Source organism: Bubalus kerabau, chromosome 12, assembly GCF_029407905.1.
Source record: "Bubalus kerabau isolate K-KA32 ecotype Philippines breed swamp buffalo chromosome 12, PCC_UOA_SB_1v2, whole genome shotgun sequence".
NCBI classification, from domain to species: Eukaryota; Metazoa; Chordata; class Mammalia; order Artiodactyla; family Bovidae; genus Bubalus; species Bubalus kerabau.
Window position 1 is genome coordinate 2,071,154 of NC_073635.1, and position 24,419 is coordinate 2,095,572.

The 24,419-nt window shown below is 38.4% G+C and overlaps 1 long non-coding RNA gene across 1 annotated transcript in view; it reads right to left on the reverse strand.

Annotated features, from left to right (window-relative positions):
• Positions 1-24,419, reverse strand: part of LOC129624065 (uncharacterized) — a 179,784-nt gene that overhangs the window by 53,580 nt on the left and 101,785 nt on the right. The gene's annotated exons all lie outside the window — the stretch shown is intronic.

The window sequence follows — 24,419 nt, forward strand, 5'->3', positions numbered from 1 at the left end:
CAAATTCCTTGATTTTTAAATGATACCCACTAATTCAAAGAAGTGGTAATAGTGTAAACCCTGCCCATGACAACAGTGTATGGGCTCAATAAACATATCTGCAGGACAGACTTCCCAAAGACACAAGTAGTGTCCACCGTTGAGCCTCTTGACTTTGGTTGTAGCCCTTCCTCAAGATATCTCAGAGAAGACAATGGCAACCCACTCCAGTATTCTTGCCTGGAGAATTCCATGGACAGAGAAGCCTGGTGGGCTACAGTCCATGGGGTCACATATAGTCGGACACGACTGAGTAACTAACACACACATAAATACCAAAGGATATCAATGAAATGAGCATTTCTTTTTGTTTGACATAAAACTAAATTTTAAATTAAAAGAAAAATATACATCTTGTCATCAAGTACCATGACCATAAAATTCCCCTTTCATAAGTAACAAGTTTGTTGTGGACTAGTCTTTTGGGGTTATTCTTAAAGTTAAATTAGGAGCCAAAAGTTACTTATGGAACTATTTTGCTAGGAACATGATGCAGCAAGAACATGTTTAACTAGGATTTAAGAGAGACTCTAGGCCTGATTCTGTTGTTTTCCCCTCCAGAGTGAACAGGTGAGGTCTATGATAAAATGAAAGACAGAAGTGATCAATTATCTATAATTTTAGTTTATTTTTTTTTCCCCTGTTTACTGGGTGTTTTCTACTTGGAGGTTTATTGTAGTGAATGAACTTGCATGGGTTGCAGCAAGGAGAGAGCATAGCATTCAAGGCAATGGATCAATCTATGGTCACTTGTTTCCTAGGGTCCCACCAAAGTCATGAGGAATTTGTGAACCTTTTTGCAGCTGAGATGAAGTTGAATCCATCATGGAACTATCTTGGAAAACTGAGGACTTGCCTGGCAGTCCAGTGGTTAAGGCTCCACGCTTCCACTTTAGGAGGTGCAGGTTCAATCTCTGGTCAGGGAACTAAGATCCTACATGCTGTACTGCTGCTGCTGCTAAGTCACTTCAGTCATGTCCGACTCTGTGCGACCCCATAGACGGCAGCCCACCAGGCTCCCCCGTCCCTGGGATTCTCCAGGCAAGAACACTGGAGTGGGTTGCCATTTCCTTCTCCAATGCATGAAAGTGAAAAGTGAAAGTGAAGTTGCTCAGTCGTGTCTGACTCTTAGCAACCCCATGGACTGCAGCCTACCAGGCTCCTCCATCCATGGGATTTTCCAGGCAAGAGTACTGGAGTGGGGTGCCATTGCCTTCTCCAACATGCTGCACAGTGTGGCCCAAAAAAAGAAGGAAAGAAAAGTAAGAAAAAAATGGTATTGGCTCTCTGCAGATGTTTGAAAATCTTATAGAAGATGAAAATATTATACCTATTTCTGTCCCCAGGAGACAGAATGGGAAACCAGAAACAGACTTCATAAGAAGGTAGAAAAATCGTGGTCTTGAGTTGTCAGCCTCAATTCAGGTTATTTCCTCAAGTTAAAAATAGAAATCATTGCTCACAGATTCCATATTTGTGAATTCACCTCACTAAATTTACTTGTACCTTCCACATCAATGGCCATACTGCTGTCACAGTCATGGCCATTCCCAGGCATGGGCACACCCAGAGATGTATATGAGCCACCTGCACACATGTTCTCAGTGAGGCAGAACAAGGCACCATGCAGCCTTCTCCTTCAGCTCTCATACTGGAAACAAGTATTCTTTTCTGTTCTATTTAGTGCCACATTTTTTTTTTTTTTTCAAATTTCCTTTTGGAAGGGCAATTTCACAGCTTAAAATTTGTCCCAAGCATACTTCAGAAGACTCAAAAAGGCTGTGATGTGCCTTACAAAGAAAACACATGTATTAAATAAACTTCCTTGAGGTATAGGTTATAGTGCTTTTGGCTATGAGTTCAAAGTTAATGAATCAACATTACATATTAAATAAGGTGCTTTAAACAAAAACATACATAAAAGAAAGTTATGTATTGATTGGTTTCCAAAGTGTGACCAGAGGCTGTCAGGAACCTAACCCCATAGTTACCCTAGGGGCAATGATTAGTATTCACTAATTTAGTGTTCAAAGCAACTTAAAAATATAACTACCATAAAAAACAGAAATTATTAAATAGCAATTTGATAATCTCTTAAGAATGGTGCTATGCAAAGTCTTCACACCTCAGATCAAAGAACAACAACAAAAATAGTCATTCAGTGTCATTTTCAGCCTCAAATTCTCATACTCAGTGAAAAACTGATTCAGGTCCCAGATGGTGGTTTCATTAAATAATCTCATAACTTTGAATCCCTCAAATGCCATGATTCTACAATTGGTCAAGGAGTTGATTCAATCTCAGTTTCTGCTCGTATATATTATGAAATGGGAAAAAAAAAAAAAAATAACATCTTAGATCTCTTCCCAGCTCTAAAGTTTTATAATATAAGAAAAAGATTTTCATAACACTTTACTGGAAAAATATGCATTTTTGTCATTAAGTACCATTACCATGTCTTCCCTTGTGGCTCAGCTAGTAAACAATCCACCTGCAATGCAGGAGACCTGGGTTCAATCCCTGGTTTGGGAAGATCCCCTGGAGAAGGGAAATGCTACCCACTCCAGTATTCTGGCCTGGAGAATTCTGTGGACTATATAGTCCATGGGGTCACATAGAGTCAGACATGACGTAGTGACTGAACAACAACAACATCATTTCCAGCAACATGAATGGACCTAGAGATTATCATACTAAGTGAAGGAAAATCAGACAAAGATAGACAAATACCATATGATAACACTTATATATGGAATCTAAAAGATGACATAAACAAATACATATACAAAACAGAAACAAACTCACAGACATAGAGAATAGACATGTTACCCAAAAGACGGGGAGTGGTGGAGGGAAAGATAGGGAGCTTTGGATTAGAGGATACTAGCATGTTTGGAGAAGGCAATGGCACCCCACTCCAGTACTCTTGCCTGGAAAATCCCATGGACGGAGGAGCCTGGTAGGCTGCAGACCATGGGGTCGCGAAGAGTCGGACACCACTGAGCGACTTCACTTTCACTTTTCCCTTTCATGAATTGGAGAAGGAAATGGCAACCCACTCCAGTGTTCTTGCCTGGAGAATCCCAGGGATGGGGGAGCCTGGTGGGCCGCCGAGTATGGGGTCGCACAGAGTCAGACACGACTGAAGCGACTTAGCAGCAGCAGCAGCAGCATATGTATCTGGAGAAGGCAATGGCACTCCCCTCCAGTACTTTTGCCTAGAAAATCCCATGGACAGAGGAGCCTGGTAGGCTGCAGTCCATGGGGTCACTAGAGTCGGACACGACTGAGCGACTTCACTTTCACTTTTCACTTTCATGCATTGGAGAAGGAAATGGCAACCCACTCCAGTATTCTTGCCTGGAGAATCCCAGGGATGGGGAAGCCTGGTGGGCTGCTGTCTATGGGGTCGCACAGAGTCGGATACGACTGAAGCAACTTAGCAGCAGCAGCATATGTATCAGAGAAGGCAATGGCAACCCACTCCAGTACTCTTGCCTGGAAAATCCTGTGGACGGAGGAGCCTGCTTGGCTGCAGTCCATGGAGTCGCTGAGGGTCGGACAGGACTGAGCAACTTCACTTTCACTTTTCACTTTCATGCATTGGAGAAGGAAATGGCAACCCACTCCAATGTTCTTGCTGGAGAATCCCAGGGACAGGGGAGCCTGGTGGGCTGCCATCTGTGGGGTCGCACAGAGTCGGACATGACTGAAGCAAATTAGCAGCAGCAACATATGTATATGCATACCAGTATATGTAGGGTGAATCAACAACAAGGTCATACTGTATACCATAGGGGACTATATTCAATATCCTGTGATAAACCATAATTGAAAAATTATATATATGTATGTATAGCAGAATAATTTACTGTATAGCAGAAATTAACACAACAGTGTAAATCAGCTATACCTCAAAAAAGCTGTTTTAAAAAGAAAAAAGAAAAGAAAGTTCAGAATTTTGAGTAAAAGTACATTTAAATTTACTTATACATACTAGTGTGTCACACCAATAGTGTAAATAACCAAAGACACAACATGAATTTAAAAAGGCAAAGAAAAATGAATAAAACAGAAACCACTGTAATTTCATGAACAGCAAAAAATATTGACCTTTCTTGACTTAGAAATAAATCTTTGTAGTTACATCTTCAATGACAAGCACAAAATGAATCAAGTATCACCATCAATAAGCACTGAGTAACTGTACGTAAAAGAGAAAAGTGTACACACACAAAAAAATTAACATCAGACTAGATCATTTTCCCCCATCTGCCCCAATTCCTTTTTGCTTTGTCTGCACCAGCCTCCGCCCTCTTCAACACAATGCACATCCTTAATTTATGAATTTTTGTGTTGAACAAGCTTGACCTATCCTTATTTACGCAGGTCACTGAATACTGCAAAAACTCTAGGTGATAGACTGTTGCAAGCTTCTTATTCTCTTTGGGTCATGAACAACTTTGATGATCTAATAAAAACTATAGATAGACCCTCTCCCCAGAGAGGAACTGAGCTACAAAATTTGCATTAACATACAAAATTTTCACTGATTCAAAGTCCTGAAAGGTATACATACTGAAATTCTCTAGGAAAAAGTTTATGTGAGAACTTAAGTAGGGATATAAGAGAAATGACCTAGAAAATAAACTTTCCAAATGTGCTTTTAACAACAACATAATCAATACAGGGATCAGGAAAATACCTTGTGATGATAGCAAGGGCAAAGCTAAGTAACCTGAATCATCAATAACTGAAAGTAGCCTGTGAAGGTTTAATTCTTCCAATTTTTAGAAAATATGCTACAAATAAGAATTACAATTATAACTTTTCATAAAGATTAAATTATGAAGACTTTAATCATTAAGGAGTCATTTCAAATTATATCTAAAGTAGAAAGAGTTATTTTAGAAAAGAACTTATCATTAGAGGTGATTGCTTCAGGATAAAATAGAATTACATTTGCTTAGCATAACTAGAACCATTTCTATCAAATAAGTCAAGCACCATTGAAAAAGAACCAGGATAAGGGCTAAGGAAATGTTCACTGATATTTGTCTAGCTGTGCAGCCCCCTCCATCTATTCTTCGTCCTACTCTTAGACATCTCCCAGAGGATGACCTCAAAGTCACTCCTCCCATATATGTGTTTATTTCCATCATTCCCAGAACTGCCATGGGCCTCTGCTTAATTTTTTTCTGGCATTTTATGTATTTTTTTTTTTTACAAGATCACCATTCTTTTTGAGTGGGTTCCATCAGTGTAATAAATGTGTATAAGAATGAATAAGGTAGATCATATTTCCCCTTATTACTCTTTCACTTTATTCTTTACAACATACACACAAGTTTTTAGGTGTACACAAGATTTTAGTGAAGCCTTGGGAATAGGTATAGGGAATATTGAATAAGCAAAAATTAAATTATCTGATAACATTACTTTTCCTGTAGTCAATGACAGGATTTCCCAGGTGGTTCAGTGGTAAAAAAAATCTAATACAGTTATGTAAAGTTTAAAAATAAAATAAAATTAAAAAAAAAAATAAAATAAAATAAATGATAATATTTTAATAATGTGATATCATGATCCATCAAAGGCTTTTTCTGGCTCAATGGTCTGTAAATTCATTTATTAGGCCATAAAAATGTGTACTTTTTACATATGGTAATGTATATGTTTCAATGCTAGTCTCTCAAATCATCCTACCCTATCCTTCCCCCACTGTGTCCAAATGTCTGTTCTCTATGTCTGCATCGCCTTTGCTTCCCTGCGAGTAAGATCATTAGTACTATCTGTGGGAGTTTGCTGTATAATACAAGGAACATAAACCCGGTGCTCTGTGACAACCTAAAAGGGTGGGATGGGGAGGGAGGTGGGAGTGGGGTTCAAGAGGGTGGGGACATATGTATACCTATGGTCGATTCATGCTGTGTATGGCAGAAACCATTACAATATTGTAAAGTAACTATCCTCTAATTAAAGATAAAATTTAAAAAGTGAAAAAAAAAAAAAAAAAAACAGAGAGGAAAACATTGGATGAGTGGTCTCACTAACTATCCAAATCTATTCAACAGTCTGGACATAAGCTGGCTGCAAAGACACTTGAAATATTAGGAGTCTACCAAATTAGGCAGTAGAAATAAAAGTAAGGCCTTTCCTGATTCTAGTTAAAAATAAATAGTGATAAAACTTTTACTATTATCTTTATACAAGATGGTTTCAAATGATTAAAACTATAATTTTGATTTACAAGTCAAAGTTCCTAGTCAGAACTAATGTTTAGGATTTACAAAGCTGCAAATAATGTCACTCTCATCCTAAAAAGGACAAAAGGCTAAATAATCTACAAGAGCATAACTTCTCTTGATCCCATCAGAGAGTTGAGGGTTATAAGACAAGCAAATAATCTTAACTCCAAGACAAACCCTTCCAAAGAACAACGGGACACACTATTCCGCCTTTGGCAGAGCACAGGAGAAAGAGGTGGCCACCAGACAGTTACAGGAAATTCACTAAAATTTTAGTGAAGTGTGGGCTAACATGACAATTTGGAATAGCTATGGGCCCAGGATCACAAGCACTGTTCCACATACCTGTACTGGTTATTCATGAGGAACAATGAGAGCAGGACATAAGAACAAAAAGAACCTTTTGGGGGTGCATATGTACAAATATAACAGAAGTGACTGACTAGTGGCTACTACAACACAGGAATTCCCCAGACTATTTCTCCTAAAAAAGTCAAAGCTGTAAGCCACAAGAAAAGGCAGTAAACTCTGTCATCCCCAGGACAAAGGCAAAGATCTACTGCAGCTAGGGAAAAGCTTGGGAGGGGAAAACCCCTCTTTTCATGAAGGAGGGACAGGAAATCATCTTCAGCCAAGAGCTTACCCACAGATCAAAGGCTTTTATCACAAAGGGGGAGGTAGAAACTCCTGCCCTAAACCATTCAGAGACACCAAGCCAACTTCCTTACTTGGGAAAAGGGAATAAGTACTCTGAGCAGGAGGCCTGAGGCCCTCGTAGACAGAGCCTGTCAAAGATGGAAGATGGAAAACACACAACAGAACACCCCAACCCTATCACAAGCCCAGTATCAAGAAATAAGCACCAGTATTCTGCTGCCGGGGAATGGGCAAGAACATGGAGAGAGGCCCTCTCCCTCTGTGATGTAAGTGGGTAAGAACAGCTGAAGGCTTAGCAAAACAAACAAAAACAAACAAACTTACAGTACGCCTGCATTCACCCCAAGCAAAAAGCAGCAAGAGCTCTCTGTTAGAGAAATCTGAAAACAGCCCTAAAGATACCAACACCATCCAGACCTATCTGAGCCCCTGACCTGACAAGTGATTTCACACCCCAGCGGCTCAGCGGTTAAACATTCGCCTGCAATGCAGGAGACGCAGGTTTGATCCCTGGGTCAGGAAGATCCTCTGAAGGAAATGGCAACCCACTCCAGTATTCTTGCTGGGAACTCCCATATTCTTGCCTGGGAAATCCCATTCTGCTAGAGGAGCCTGGCGGGTCACAGTTCATAGGGTTGCAAAGAGCCGGACATGACTTAGCAACTAATAACAACAACAAAGGGAAAGAACATATGATTATGTCAAAATATGCTGAGAAAGTGCCTAAATCAGCAAACTAGGAATAGACAGAAACTTCCTTAACTCAATAACAGTATCCACAAAAGGGTCTACAGCTAACATCATATTGTATTTGAAATACTGAGTGCTTTCCCCCTAAAATCAAGAACAAAGCAAGGTGGTGTCTCTCACTACTCCTAATCAACACCAGACTGGAAATCCTAGCTAATGCATTAAAGCAAGAAAAACAATAAAAATTAAACCATAGAGGTTGGAAAGGAATATTTTTAAACTGAGCAGATGGCATAATTGTCAATGTATAAAGTCCCAAAGAAACTATTAAAAAAAAACTCCTATAATAGATGAGTCTAGCAAGGTCATACAGAGAAGGCAATGGCAACCCACTCCAGTACTCTTGCCTGGAAAATCCCATGGACGGAGGAGCCTGGTAGGCTGTAGTCCATGGGGTCGCTGAGCGACTTCACTTCTACTTTTCACTTTCATGCATTGGAGAAGGTAATGCAACCCACTCCAGTGTTCTCGCCTGGAGAATCCCAGGGATGGGGGAGCCTGGTGGGCTGCAGTCTATGGAGTTGCACAGAGTCGGACACGACTGAAGCGACTTAGCAGCAGCAGCAGCAGCAGCAGCAGCAAAGTTACAAGATACATGCTCGATATACAAAAACAATTGCCTTTTTGTATACTAGCAATAGACAGTTGGAAATCAAAATTTTTTAAAGTAGTATGCAAATGGCATCAAAATGAAATAAAAGTCTAAGGTATTAATCTAGCAAAATATAAGCAGACTTTCTTTGGTAAGAACTATAAAATACTAAAAATTAAAAGAGATCTAATTAATAGGAGAAATAGTCTATATTCATCATGAGAAGCTTCAGTACTATTAAGATATCAATTCTTTATAAATTGATTCAATGTCATCTCAAATCACAATCTCAGCAAGAATTCTTTAAACAAATTGACAAGCTAAATCTAAAATTTGTATGGAAAAGCAAAACTCTCCAATTAGGCAACACATTTTGAAAAAGAAAATGACTGAAGAACTCACACTACCTAATTTCAAGACTTACCATAAAAACTACAGAAGTAATCAAATATTGGTAAAGCATAAACACATACAGTAAAACAGAGTCCAGAACAGTCCAATACTTAAATGGTCACTACTTTTTTAAAAAGATGCCTAGGTAACTCAACAATAAAGTATAGTCCTTTAAAACAACAGAAAATCCATGTGTAAAAATAGTAATTGGAAATCCATTGTGTAAAAAAATAAACCTCAACCCATACCTCATACCTATATGAAAATTAACTCAATGTATTACAAAACTGTAAACAATAGATTACAGAACTAAATACAATGACTAAAAGTATAAAACTTGTAAACGAAAACATTGAAGAAAAGTGTGGCCTTGGGTTCAACAAAGACTTCTTAGCTAGGTTAGGCAAGGTATAGGCTCTAGACCTTCAACACAATTTAAAAAGCGTGAACCAGAAACCTGCCAACGACAATACGTAAATGAATGGATATAGCTAAGCTCCAATAAAATATTATTTATGGATGCTGAAAAAAAAAAAAAAAAAAGAATCTGTTTGCCAATGCAGGAGAACCTGACATTGAACTCAGGTTCAATCCCTGAGTCAGGAAGATCCCCCGGAGGAGGAAATGGAGTACTCTTATCAGGAAAATCCCATGGACAGAGGAGACTGGCAGGCTATATAGTCCATGGCATTGTAGAGAGTCAGATATGACTAAGTGACTGAGTACACACAGTAAAAAGCTTTACCTTCTGTAAATATTCCCAGTTTCTAAATGTGCTCACCAATCCTCAAGACTACCTTACTAATACTCTACCTAACATTGTTCCTTCCCTTTAATCTTTGTCTCCTTTGAGGAAACATCCCCACAAAACACAGTGGTTGGTTCACTGTAACAACTGAAGGAACTGTTCTAGGGTCAGCAAGAGAAAGGCCAAGGTGGCTTTGGTGGTCATGTTCTACAGAACAGTAGAGATGTGAATGTTGTTTTGAGCCTGTGCTCACTTGACATCTCTTTACCAGTATGGACTTGGATAGGCCTTGTTCCTCTGGTTGTCAACCAGATAACTGTTACATTTATCACCATACTCAACATAACACACATACCCATCCCCCAGGTAAGGATTACTATTCCTCAGAGACAGCACTGTCTAGACCCATGAGGAAGACAGGAATGTCTCCAATTACCTGATGATCTTTATGGCTGCCAGCCTTATTAGAGAACTTTTATTTTATTTTATTCTACAGGGCAGTGTACATAATTTTAATCCCACTCTTAATTTCCAATTTTGCCCTCTCTGGTTTGAGGAGGATAAAAAGGCTCAAAACATAGGCTCCTTAATTGCTATTTTCTTGATTCACAAGTTTTTATCCAAAGTTCTGAAATAATCACTTTAATCACTTTTGAAGGCTTGATTTAAAATCATGAACAAGGCATCTTTCTTAGTCCCATTCACACTGTAGTCATGAGCTTGAGGGGTCATAGTGTAAGTACAAGTTCTGTTTTGATGGTATCTAGTAACTGTTCATCTAAGCATTGGAAAATACCCTGATGCTGGGAAAGCCTGAGGGTAGGAGGGGCAATAGAGGATGAGATGTTTGGATGGCATCATCGACTCAATGGACATGAAATGAAGTGAAGTGAAGTGAAGTTGCTCAGTCATGTCCGACTCTGTGACCCCATGGACTGTATAGCCTACCAGGCTCCTCCATCCATGAGATTTTCCAGGCAAGGATGCCAGAGAGGGTTGCCATTTCCTTCTCCAGGGGAACTTCCCAACCCAGGGATCTAACCCAGGTCTCCTGCATTGTAGACAGACGCTTTACTGTCTGAGCCACAAGGGGACATGAGCTTGAGCAAAACTCCAAGAGATAGTGAAGGACAGGGAAACCTGGCATGCTGCAGTCCATAGGGTCACAAAGAGTCGGACACAACTGAGCAACTGAACAAGAAACAAAACATCTTGTCTAGATAAAATATTGTTTCTTAGGATGGACAACACAATGAACTTAATCCCCTTAAGATGGGTACATTATTTGTCTCTGTTTTCATTGCATGCATGCTAAGTCCCTTCAGTTGTATCTGACTCTTTGTGACCTCATGGACTGTAGACTACCAGGATCCTCTGTCCATGGGATTCTCCAGGCAAGAATACTGGAGTGGGTTGTCATGCCCTCCTCCAGGAGATCTTCCCAACCCAGGGATCAACCCCATATCTCTTATATCTCTTGCATTGGCAGGTGGGTTCTTTACCACTAGCACCACCTGGAAGACATCTGCATTCATTAGACCATCCCATTTTATATAAAAATCCACATTTTTCAATATTCTCATCTCTGAGGCTCTACTTGCTTATCTTGTGTCCTCTTCCATCTATGTGCTTGAAAAATTTGCCATTATCTCCTCCCTCCTCAACCTCCAACTCTGCAAACAGGGGTCATTAATATAATACAGTAATAGCCAGAATTAGTCTTATGTTACTACTCATCTCTATAGATAAGTAAAAATATATTGGCTCATGACAAGGAAAGCAAAAGAGAATTCACTTTGTCCAATCAATTTTAAATTAAAGAAAAACCCATAATTGAGGCTAAAAGGTTAATTATTTGCATGGGTAAATATGGTAAGAAATAAAGAAACACAATCAGTTAATAGCTACTAGAAATTGCTATCATAATTTCAATGATAATGAAGGTAAGCTATTTAATTTACAGGTATATTACATGCTTAGGAAAATTTATTTCTTAGTAAACAGACAAAGGACAGAAACATAAACTTGAAAGCTATATAAATGAAGAAATATCAATAAATAAGAATATTGTAAATCACTGTATTAATAAAAGCTCCAAGACGTCTTTCTTATATGAGCAGTTATTTCCCAAGTTCAGAAATGTCAAACTACTAACTGTGCTTTTTAATTAAACAATATCCTATAATTCATGGAAGGAAAAATTGAAAACTATAATCAATTTAATGTAAATTCTAACTGCTTGACCTAAATTCTCCAAACACAATGGAAGATGATCAAAAAATAGTCAAAATAAAAACTTGATCTCCAAATTTGAATCACTGTAACTAAATCTTCATGGAAAATATTTATCAAAAATATTGTTAAGTCAGTTTCCAGTTTAGCAAAAATATTATCAAGTGAATTTCTAACTTCTAAACACTAATTATTAAAAAGTGACTTATCCATGTAAACATACAGATACTCATGCCTAATTTTTTGGCTCTTGAATATCTTTTATTTTAAAATTGTGATTGTAATACTATATATTAATATACATTTCTAATTCAATAATAAAGTCCTGAAATACTAATTAGAAGGATGAAAAGAAGGCATAATATATAATATTATCATTTTATTTCAAAGCAAAATTCAACTCCTATCTTTTTAAATCAAGGAAGTGAAACATATACATATTATCTGATGTAGTTAGCTTCTCATTTGCAATTAGTTATGCCTTGGAACTCCACCATATTGCCAGATCCATTACATGGAGAAATTGCTGAATGATTCACCAAGTGAATAACCAGGAAAATATTGAAGGGACCTGAGGCAAATTGAATGCTAAAGCAAAATTGGAATTTGAAAGGTATTTGTCAGTTTGATTCCAGAAACATATATAAGTTAAAAGGAAAGCAATTGATTGGGAGAAAGGAGCTGGAAAGAAAAAAAAGTGGCTGACATTATTTCTAAACAATAAATTCTACAATGGAAGAGAGCTATTGGACATCAATAAATCAAATCACCGCACTTACACTGGTATAGAAATATTGGCCAACATTAAAAAAAAAATAGGCTAGTCCTGGAAAGACATAGTTAGGTATCATTGTCCTGAGAGGATGTGTGTTATGTGTTCTAATCTCAATTCCTCCAATTTGAAGATGAACTGTTGTATTGAGGCATCAGACAGAATTCCATTATTTTAAACCAACTGTGAAAAGTCCTGATTAATTTTCCTAAAATCATGATAGCCTTTTGAACTATCAAAGGCTATCATGTTTTCAAGTCTTTGGGAACTTATTGAGTAAATTGTATCTACATTTTCTAAGCTACAAGTACTTGGATTATCTACTTTGAGGCTTAGAAAAGTTCCAACACACCACTCAGGGACAGTGCACCAGCTGCTGCTATAGCTGCTCGTTGTGTTAATACACTATTAAGTAAGTGGAGAGGCATGATCACAGCCTAAGTCTAGTTTTAAAGAAGCATAATAACAAAGATTTGTTTCCTAATACTATTACTGATGATGTCCAAAGTTTTGTTGGCATTTTGACACTGAATTTCATCAGGAAGTTGAAAGGGATTAATTAAACCAGATAGTAAAATACATTTTAAAGCTGAAGTGAAGTGAAAGTTGCTCAGTAATGTTGCTCAGGCTCTTTGTGACCCCATGGGCTGTACAGTCCATCGAATTCTCTAGGACAGAATACTGGAGTGTGTAGCCTTTCCCTTCTCCAGGGGATCTTCCCAACCCAGGAATTGAACTGGTATCTCCTGCTTTGCAGGCAGATTGTTTACCAACTGAGTTATTGGGGAAGCTACATTTTAAAGCTAGATCAATTTAAAGATGATGCAATCCCTTGAATAGCAAGGAGATCAAACTAGTCAATCTTAAGGGAAATCAACCCTGAAGGTTGAAGGAAGGATGGAAGCTGAAGCTCCATTATTTTGGTCATCTGATGCAAACAGCTGACTCATTGGAAAAGTCCCTGATGCTGGGAAAGATTGAGGGCAGAAGGAGAAGAAGGCATAAAAGGATGAGATGACTGGATGGCATCAGTGATGCAATGGACATGAACTTGGACAAACTTCCAGAGATGGTGAGGGACAGGAAGGCCTGACATGCTTCAGTCCATGCAGTCACAAAGAATCAGACATGAAAGGGTTACTGAACCACAACAACAACTCTCACCAAATTTAAAAGTTGTAGTTTCATTATATTAGTATGAAATATCATAGCTCAGAACTATTAGACGTGATCATATATAAAGACCATATATAAGATCATATATTAGATCAATACAAAATAAAGAAGCCATCAGAAATCAAAGGGAGTCTTCTGTTTCCATAAAGATGGAGCTGACATTGTTTTACCTATTCCCTCAATAAGAAAAACTTTAAATCTTGGACATTATGTATAGGGCAAATGTAATAAGATCCTGAAAGTTTGAGAAAAGAAGCCCAGCCAGGGCCCTTGTGACCTAAGGAAGAACACTGTGATGATCCCCTTGAGGGTCATTTCTGCTTCACATATCCCATACTTAGAGATAAAGAAGACATGCTTCCCTTCTAAGATCAAGAACAAATCAAGAAAGAATGCCTTCTTCACTATTCTTATTAAATACAATGTTAAAAGTTCTAACCAGAAAACAGTAAAGTAGGTAAAAGAAACAAAAGGTACACAGCTTGGAAAGGAAGAAATAAAACTTCCTATTTGCAGACTACAAGATTATTTATGTGTTGGTATATCCCTGGTGGTCCAGTGGCTAAGACTGCATGCTCCCAACGCAGGGGACCTGGGTTTGATCCCTGGCAAGGAAACTAGATTCTGCATGCTGCAATTAAAACCTGGTGCAGCCAAATAAGTAAATAAAAATGATTATTTGTGTAGAAAATCTCAAGGAATCTACAGAAACCTCTTGGAAATGATAAAGTAAATTCAGTAAGGTCAAAAGATACAAGACAAACTTTAAACAAATAAAATTTAAGAACAGTTTTATGTCTACATCCTAGAGTGAAGGAGGGTATATCACTACACACCTATAGCTGGAAAAAGGAAGAAGTCAGGAGAAACTCAAGTTAGAAAAAGAAATAGGTAAGTTACTCTTCCACTATGATGACTGCAAAGCAAAATCATGTTAAATGAAGTATGTGAGAACAAAGAACAGAGAATGTGTCCTCATATCCCAGTATAGATACATTTCTAAAGTTGTGTCAGCTTTTCGTAGCTTCTCTTCAGTGCTCAGATCTCTTCTATCGTCTTTGCCTCTAGTAGGGTACAAATGCAGTAGTGGAGAAATGTAGTATTTAAAGGACAAGTGAATTTTCCAATAGAATTTCAGGGAGTTGCCAATGGTGGTGACCTGAGAGCTAACAGCAATGTCTCGGGAATGTTCATACTTCTTATCATTGAGAGGAAACTGGAGGGAGTCACAGTCTAGCAGTTGCAGGGCCAATGAAAAAAGAATGGCAGTGTTTATCATTTGCATTTTGACTGTAAGTACAAGCCAATTTGGTCCAATGAAATTCCTTTTCTTTTTTTAAATTGGAGAATAATTGCTTTACAATGTTGTGTTGGTTTCTGCCATATAACGGCGTGAATCACCCATAAATGAAATTCTTTTCACAGGTGGAATTACAAAAGATGGGGAAAATATTATCTGCTCTGGTCAGAATTCAGGTGAGGCTGAGTAGTGTAAGTGCAGGATTGGTTGCTTTCTTTATTCAAAATTTTGATATTTTGTTTAATTTGGATCTTTTTTACATAATTTTAATCTTTTAAATATATTAATTAAAATTATTTCTCTTGAGTACTGTTTTTTGTTGCCTCCTTAAATTTAGCACCTAAGGCAGGTCCCTCACTCACTTCACCTTAATGCAGACCCTGTCATCAGGGTGTGGGGAGCAGCCAAGACACAAATAGATTTCAGGATAAAGCCAATTGTAAAGTGTCAAAAGAAAGAAAATGAGAGAAGGAAATGAAAGGAAGCCAACAAGGTTAATTGAAAACTTGAGAAGGAAATATAATGGAAGCATACTTGCCAGGTATGGAATTTCTATGCTCAAAGGCAGATTTTAATACAAATCCCCATTTGTTCAGCCTCTGGAAGACAACAATGAGAACCACCATTTAATAAGGGTTTATCATCATAATTGGGCTTCCCTCATAGCTCAGTTGGTAAAGAATCCACCTGCAATGCAGGAGACCCCAGTTCAATTCCCAGGTCAGAAGATCCACTGGAGAAGGGATAGGCTACCCACTCCAGTATTCTTGGGCTTCCCTTGTGGCTTAACTGGTAAAGAATCAGCCCGCAATGCGAGAGACCTGGGTTTGATCCCTGGGTTGGGAAGATCCCCTGGAGAAGGAAATGGCAACCCACTCCAGTATTCTTGCCTGGAGAATCCCATGGACAAAGGAGCCTGATGGGCTACAGTCCATGGGGTTGCAAAGATTCAGACAGGACTGTGTGATTTTCACTCACTCACTATCATCATAATTAAGCCTCACTTTTACTCTATTAAATATGCATCAATAAATCCCAGTTGTATATATTAGGAAATTTAGGTTCACTTAAGTACAGTTTCCAACGTCATGGGGTTTGTAATTGGAGAGGCATGGTCACAGCCTATTTGAATGCAAAACTCCACAAAGATAGTCTCTGCCCCATACTGACCTACTCACAGAGACAAGAGGGGATAAGAGCCAACAGGAGTTGTAGAGTGCAGGCTGAATCATAAAATTCAGTGTTTACCTTCTGAGAATGTCTTTCCTTCTCTCTGAATAGTGTGCATCTAGTATATGTTCCCAAACTGGGAAGAACAAATCCTTGTCTGAACTTCAATCAGTCACAGACCATGTGTGTTCAAAGCTGGCAACCATCCAGTTACCTAAACACATGGGGGCAGGGGGAGGATGCAGAACATAGGCAGAAATAAAAATTGCAAAGTACCGAGGCTTTCTCTAATCCCACCCCAATCAGAGGAGACTTTAAATGATCAGTATAACATACCCAGGGAGAACGTTCCCCAGACCATCAAAAGACTCTGAGGCTTGAGGACTTGACTCTGTTGGTTAGAACTAACTAATCAACCTGTTAACTGCTGGCATAGAAAGAGGAATGCAGGACTGGAAAGTGAGACTATGAGATGATTACAGGATGCTTTTTCTCTTTGTATATCTATGTCTTTACATAACAATATAGCACACTGAAAGTTAAACAAGCTCCTCTGAGGCTGACCAAATGAGATTAATAATTCATCATAGTCCCCAAAGGTATTTTGGGGGTTATTCAGTCTATATAACATAAAGTGAGTGCTTCTGTAGAAATGTGATTAATTCTGAATAAAGCTGTCAGACAGCATGTCCCTATAGTGTCAAAGGGAATTATTCAAAACATCTGCTAGAAATACCAGGATAACAGCAACAGTTGGTGCCATAGCCTTCCAGTTTTATAGGAAAGAAGTTTAACATACATCAGTGTTTAGATAAATATTAATATAAAAACGCTTAGCTATCCCACAGTGTAAAGAATGGAGAATACAGCCTTTATATTGTTTTAATTCAAATCTTTATTCATGGAACAATCCAGTTGAAAGGTTAACCACTCATAACACTTTGTTTTAATGGTAAATTATGGATTTAGTAGATGTTCACATCATAATAATTATATCAATTTTAAAGTTTCTTAAAAGCAGGTATACTTTGAAATTAAAAGCTAGATGGGGTTTGATATATTTTCTAAAAGATTTATATCTATCAATTCCTGATAATTCAGTTCTCTTTTTAAAAAGATTGAACTTTTAAAAAGCTTTTCCTCTTAAACTTACTCTAGGGAGAAGAAGTTAGAAAATGAAAAGAAAAAAAAAAAAAAAGAAGAAGCAAGCAGCACCATGGGGTAGCACTTATTTCAGTTTTACCATCTTACCCCATGCTTCCACATGAGAAATCCAGAATGGCTGGCATGCCAATAAAATTGAATGCAGACATTTTAAGGCGGTGTTCTACAAAACACAAAATTTAATAAATATCCAGCATAATCCCATAATTATCAATGCCTGGTTACAATCCCTGCCAGGGAAACAGGACTGTAAGGAAAACACTGCCATAGCCATAGTCCATAGAAATGACTAGCAGGGTATCCTTAGTAGAAAAGTCACACTCTGAGAAGCCAGAAGTATAATCCCAAGGGCCACCATCACACCGTAGTCACGACAGTCATCCACCCTTGCAGTTGGGCAGTGTGTATCCCACACAGCTATATCTTGTGACCCTGGTCACACTGGTATCAGAACACTAAAACATATGTAACACGCACAGATTCTTAAGACCAAATTAGTACTATTTTAGAATTGGCTTGAGCAAGATAATCCAAGCCTGGCAGGCAAAACAAAAGGTAGACACACTAATTTTAAATCAACTATGGGAACATTAAGCTTCTTTCAGAACTATCCATAGGGCTTCACTTAAAATTTCACTGTCAGCCAGCTTTGATGGCTAAAGTCTGCCCAGTTTGATTTCTACTGACCTTTTGTCTCTGTTCCAGCTTCCACTTGTGCCACATACAACAAATCACCTGATATCACATTCATCTCAATCTAGCAACTGCTTCATAGCCTGAGAACTCGGCTAATTCCAGACACTCTGTTGAGAAGTCTGAGACAGAACAGTAATGGGAGGGAGAAAAAGGGCACACAAATGAACATTTAATGCTGTGCTTTAGAGGTAGCCAAGATGGTGGAATATGAAGACCCTGAACTCACCTCCTCTCGTGAACAAACCAAGTTTATAACTATTTACAGGGCAACTGCCTATGAGAATGATCCAAGACTAGCAGATAAGATTTTCTACAACTAACACTTGCCAATCTTAGACTATCCCAAAGAGACAGGAGGAACTAAGACTCTACTTGGAGATTAAACACTGGGAACAGCCATTTTGGGAGTTTATTCTACCACTATAGCACCACTGCTGGTAGAAACCATTTTGGAATTTTCTCTCTAGCATTTTTTCTCCAGCATTAAGTGCTGGGGCTTACACTCACCAGGAGGCAAGCACTATTCCTGAGTACCCTACCCCCAAGTGCTAAAGAAACAGCCCATAAGGACCCAATCCTGCTTCCCAGAAGGCCAGCACCAGCCCTGCATTACCCTGAAACACACAACCAATCATGCAAGAAACCTACCCTGCCCTCTAGCAGACCAAGAGCCTCATGGGAAACTGGGCAGAGGCCAGTCCCACGCATAGTAGTCAGCCCTGCTACTAAAGAAGAGTGCACATAGTCCATATAGGGAGCATCCCTAGAGCATACAGCTCTGGTGACAAAGGGGAGCATGCTTCTGGAGGTCCTCTATGACATCTTTTATATAAGGCTACTTCTCCAATATTAGCAATCACAGTCATCCTACCTAACACAGAGAAAGCAACAGAGAGAATTGGGGAAAATGAAGAGACAGAAATATGTTCCAAATGAAGGCATAAGACCAAACCTGAGAAAAGAACTAAAAAAAGTGTATACAAGCAATCTACAAGAGAACAAGATAATGATCACAAATATGCTTACCAAACATTTGAGGAGGATATTGAGATATTGAAGATATGTTTGAGATCAAAGATTGAGATGAACAGAGTGAGGATTTCAACAAATATGCAAAAATATAAATAAGAACCAAACAAAGCAAAAGAATGCAACCACTGAAATAAAATATACTAGAAGAAATCAAAAGTAGATTAAATGATATGAAGGAATGGGTCAGAGAACTGGAAGACACAGTCATGGAAATCATCAAGTGAGACAGAAAAGAAAAAAAAAAATTAATGAGGATAATTTAAGAGACCTTTGAGACAGCATCAAGCATATTAACATTTCCATTCTATGGATCTTGGAAGGTGAAGAAAGAAAGAGGCAGAGAAGTTATTTGAAGAAATAATAGCTGAAAAATTATCCAACCTGAGGGAGAAAACAAACATCCATGTACAGAAAGCACTGAGGGACACAAAGAAGATGAATCCAAAAAGGTCCACATCAAGACACAATATAATTAAAAAGACAAAAATTAAAGATAAAGTAAAAATCTTAAAATCAACAAGAGAAAAGTCAACTAGTTATATACAAGAGAACTCCTATAAGGCCATCAACTGACTTTTTAGCAGAAACTCTAAAGGCCAGAAAGGAATAGCACAATATATTCAAAGTAAAGAAAAGAAAAAGACCTACAACCAAAAATACTCTATGCAGCAAGGCTATGATACATATTTGAAGGAGAAATAAGAGTTTTACATATAAGCTCAAGTTAAAACCATTCAGCATCACTAAACTCGTCTTAAATGAAATGGTAAAGGAAGTTCTCTAAACTTTCCAACCAAAAGGCACAGAGGGGCTGAATAGACAATAGAAAAACAATACCCATATATAAGCTGCCTACAAAGAACTCATTTCAGAAACAAGCACTTGCACACAGACTGAACGTGAAAGGATGAAAAAAGGTATCCCGTACAAATGAAAGTCAAAAGAAAGCTGAAGTAGCAATACTTATTTCAGACAAAATGGGCTTTAAAATGAAGACTGTTATAAGAGACAAAGACATTACTTAATAATAAAGGGATAATTTGAAAAACCAGATAAAACAATTATAAATATATATGCACCCAAAGTGGTTGTTTCTCAGTCACTATGTCATGTCCAACACTTGGTGACCCCATAGATTGTGGCACACCAGGCTCCTCTGTCCTCCATATCGCCTAGAGTTTGTCTAAATTTATATTCATTGAGTTGGTGGTGCCATCTAACAATTTCATCCTCTGCCGCCCCTTCTCCTATTGCCTTCAGTCTTTCCCAGCACTAGTCTTTTCCAATGAGCTCTTCACATTAGGTGGTCAAAATTTGGAACTTCAGCTTCAACAACACACCTTCCAATGAATATTTATGGTTGATTTCCTTTAGGATTGACTGGTTTGATCTCCATGCACTCCAAGGGACTCTCAAGAGTCTTCTTCAGCTCACAAAAGCATCAATTAAAATCTGTCACTGCTTCCACTTTCTCCCTTTCTATTTGCCATAAAGTGATGGGACCGGATGCCATGATCTTTGTTTTTTTAATGTTGAGTTTCAGGCCAGCTGAAACTTTTTCACTCTCCTCTGTCACTTTCATCAAGGGTCTCTTTAGATTTTCTTCTCTTTCTGCCATCAGGGTGGTGTCATCTGCATATCTGAAATTATTGATAATTCTCCCAGCAATCTTGATTCCAGTTTGTGCTTAATCCAGCCCAACATTTCACATGATGTACTCTGCACATAAGTTAAATAAACAGGGTGACGATATACAGGCTTGATGTAGTCCTTTCCCAATTTGGAACCAGTCCATTGTTCCATGTTTGGTTGTAACTGTTGCTTCTTGACCTGCATACAGATTTCTCAGGAGGAAGATCAGGTGGTCTGGTATTCCCATCTCTTGAAGAATTTTCCATAATTTGTTGTGATCCACACTGTCAAAGGCTTTCAAGTGGTAAATGATGCAGAAGCAGATATTTTCCTGGAATTCTCTTGCTTTATCAATGTTCCAATGGATGTTGGCAATTTGCTCTCTGGTTTCTTTGCCTTTTCTAAATCAAGTTGAACATCTGGAAGTTCTCATTTCATGTACTGTTGAAACCTAGCTTGAAGAATTTTGAGCATTACTTTACTAGCATGTGAGATGAGTTCAATTATGCAGTAGTTTGAACGTTCTTTGGCATTGCCTTTCTTTGGAATTGGAATAAAACTGACCTTTTCCAGTCCTGTGGCCACTGCTGAGTTTTCCAAATTTGCTGGCATATTGAGTGCAGCACTTTAACAGCATCATCTTTCAGAATTTGAAATAGCTCAACTGGAATTCTATCACCTCCCCAGCTTTATTCATAGTGATGTTTTCGAAGGCCCACTTGACTTCACATTACAGGATGTCTGGCTCTAGGTGAGTGATCACACCATCATGGTTGTCTGAGTCATTAAGATCTTTTTTGTATGGCTCTTCTGTGTATTCTTGCCACCTCTTCTTAATATCTTCTGCTTCTGTTAGGTCCATACCATTTCTGTCCTTTATTGTGCCAATTTTTGTATACACTTACATCAATAAAATAAAATACCTTGGAATAAACCTAACTAAGAAGGTAAAGAACCTGTACTCAGAAAAGTATATTACACTTAATGGAAGAACTGAAGACACATGAGGCTTTGGTGGTATATAAGTGAGCATAACTGCCTTCCAAAGAAATTGAAGATGTCACAAACAAATAAGAAGACACACTATCACATAGTTTTGAGGAGTTAACATTGTTAAAATAATTTGACTACCCAAGGCAATCTACAGATTGAGTATAATCCTTATCAAAATACAAATGGTGTTTTCCCAGAACTACAACTAATAATTCTAAAATTTGAATGGAAACATAAAAGATTCAGAATAGCCAAAACAATCAAGAAAGAAGAAAAAAGCTAAAGATAAAATTCCTCTTGCTTTAAAACTATACTAAAAAGCTACAGTTATAAAAACAGTACAATTCTGGCACAAAATGGATATATCAATCAATGGAACTGAATAGAAAGTGCTCCCTGCTTCCATAAAAGTCTATATATACGTGCATGCTAAGTTGCTTCAGTCATGTTCTACTCTGTGACCCCATGAATTGTAGCCTGACAGGCTCCTCTGTCCACGGGATTCTCCAGGCAAGAATACTGGAGTGGATTGCCATTCCCTTCTCCAGGGGATCTTCCTGAACCAAGGATTGAAGCCAAGTCTCCTACATCTCCTGCACTGTCAGGCAGGTTCTTTACCACTGGTATCACCTGGGAAGCCACAATATTAAGCACATATTAAGAGTATACCCCAATATTAAGAGTATACTGTGCATGCATATTAAGTCACTTCAGTTGTGTTCTGAATCTTTGTGACCCTATGGATTGTAGCCTGCCAGTCTCCAATGTCCATGGAATTCTCCCTGCAACAATATTGAAGCAGATGTTCATGCCCTCTTCCAGGGGATCTTCCCAACCCAGGGACCAAATCCCTGTCTCATGTCTCCTGCATTGGCCAGCAGGTTCTTTACCACTAGTGCCAGCCATATTGTCAACTAATCTACAACAAACAAAGCAAGACTATACAATGGGGAAAAGACACCCTTTTCAATGAATATGTTGGGAAACTGTACAGTTACATATGCTAAAGACTCAAACTGGACTACTTTCTCACACCATACAAAAATAAACCCAAAATGGATTAAGGACTTAAAAGTAAGACCTAAAACCATAAACACAACAATTCCAACAATACAAGAGAAGACTCTACACGTGGACATCGCCAGATGGTCGACACCGAAATCAGATTGATTATATTCTTTGTACCCAAAGATGGAGAAGCTCTATACAGCCAGCAAAAACAAGACTGGGAGCTGGCTATGGCTCCGATTATGAACTCCTTATTGCCAAATTCAAACTGAAATTGAAGAAAGTGGAGAAAACCACTAGAGCATTCAGGTATAACCCAAATTAAATCCCTTATGACTATACAGTGGAAGTCAGAAATGGATTTAAGGGACTAGATCTGAAAGACAAAGTGCCTGATGAACTATGGATGGAGGTTTGTGACATTGTACAGGAGACAGGAATCAAAACCATCCCCAAGAAAAAGAAATTTAAAAAAAAGTAAAATGGCTGTCTGAGGAGGCCTTACAAATAGCTGTGAAAAGAAAGGAAGTAAAAAGTAAAGGAGAAAAGGAAAGATATACCCATTTGAATGCAGAGTTCCAAAGAATAGCAAGGAGAGATAACAAAGCCTTCCTCAGTGATCAATGCAAAAAAATAGAGGAAAACAATATAATGGGAAAGACTAGAGGTCTCTTCAAGAAACTTAGAGATACCAAGGGAAAATTTCATGCAAAGATGGGCTCAATAAAGGACAAAAATGGTATGGACCTAACAGAAGCAGAAGATATTAAGAAGAAGTGGCAAGAATACACAGAAGAACTGTACAAAAAAGATCTTCACGACCCAGATAATCACGATGGTGTGATCACTCATCTAGAGCCAGACATCCTGGAATGTGAAGTCAAGTGGGTCCTAGGAAGCATCACTACGAACAAAGCTAGTGGAGGTGATGGAATTCCAGTTGAGCTATTTCAAATCCTGAAAGATGATGCTGTGAAAGTGCTCATTCAATATGTCAGAAAATTTGGAAAACTCAGCAGTGGCCACAGGACTGGAAAAGGTCAGTTTTCATCCCAATCCCAAAGAAAGACAATGCCAAAGAATGCTCAAACTACTGCACAATTGCCCTCATCTCACATGCTAGTAAAGTAATGCTCAAAATTCTCCAAGCCAGGCTTCAGCAATACGTGAACTGTGAACTTCCTGATGTTCAAGCTGGTTTTAAAAAAGGCAGAGGAACCAGAGAGCAAATTGCCAACATCTGCTGGATCATTGAAAAAGCTAGAGAGTTCCAGAAAAGCATCTATTTCTGGTTTATTGACTACATCAAAGCCTTTGACTGTGTGGATCACAATAAACTGTGGAAAATTCTGAAAGAGATGGAAATACCAGACCACCTGACCTGCCTCTTGAGAAACCTATATGCAGGTCAGGAAGCAACAGTTAGAACTGGACATGGAACAGCGACTGGTTTCAAATAGGAAAAGGAGTACGTCAAGGCTGTATATTGTCACTCCGCTATTTAACATATATGCAGAGTACATCATGAGAAACACTGGACTGGAAGAAGCACAAGCTGGAATCAAGATTGCCAGGAGAAATATCAATACCCTCAGATATGCAGATGACACCACCCTTATGGCAGAAAGTGAAGAGGAACTAAAAAGCCTCTTGATGAAAGTGAAAGAGAAGAGTGAAAAAGCTGGCCTGAAACTCAACATTAAAAAAAACAAAGATCATGGCATCCGGTCCCATCACTTCATGGCAAGTAGATGGGGAAACAGTCGAAACAGTGGCTGACTTTATTTTTCTGGGATCCAAAATAACTCCAGATGGTA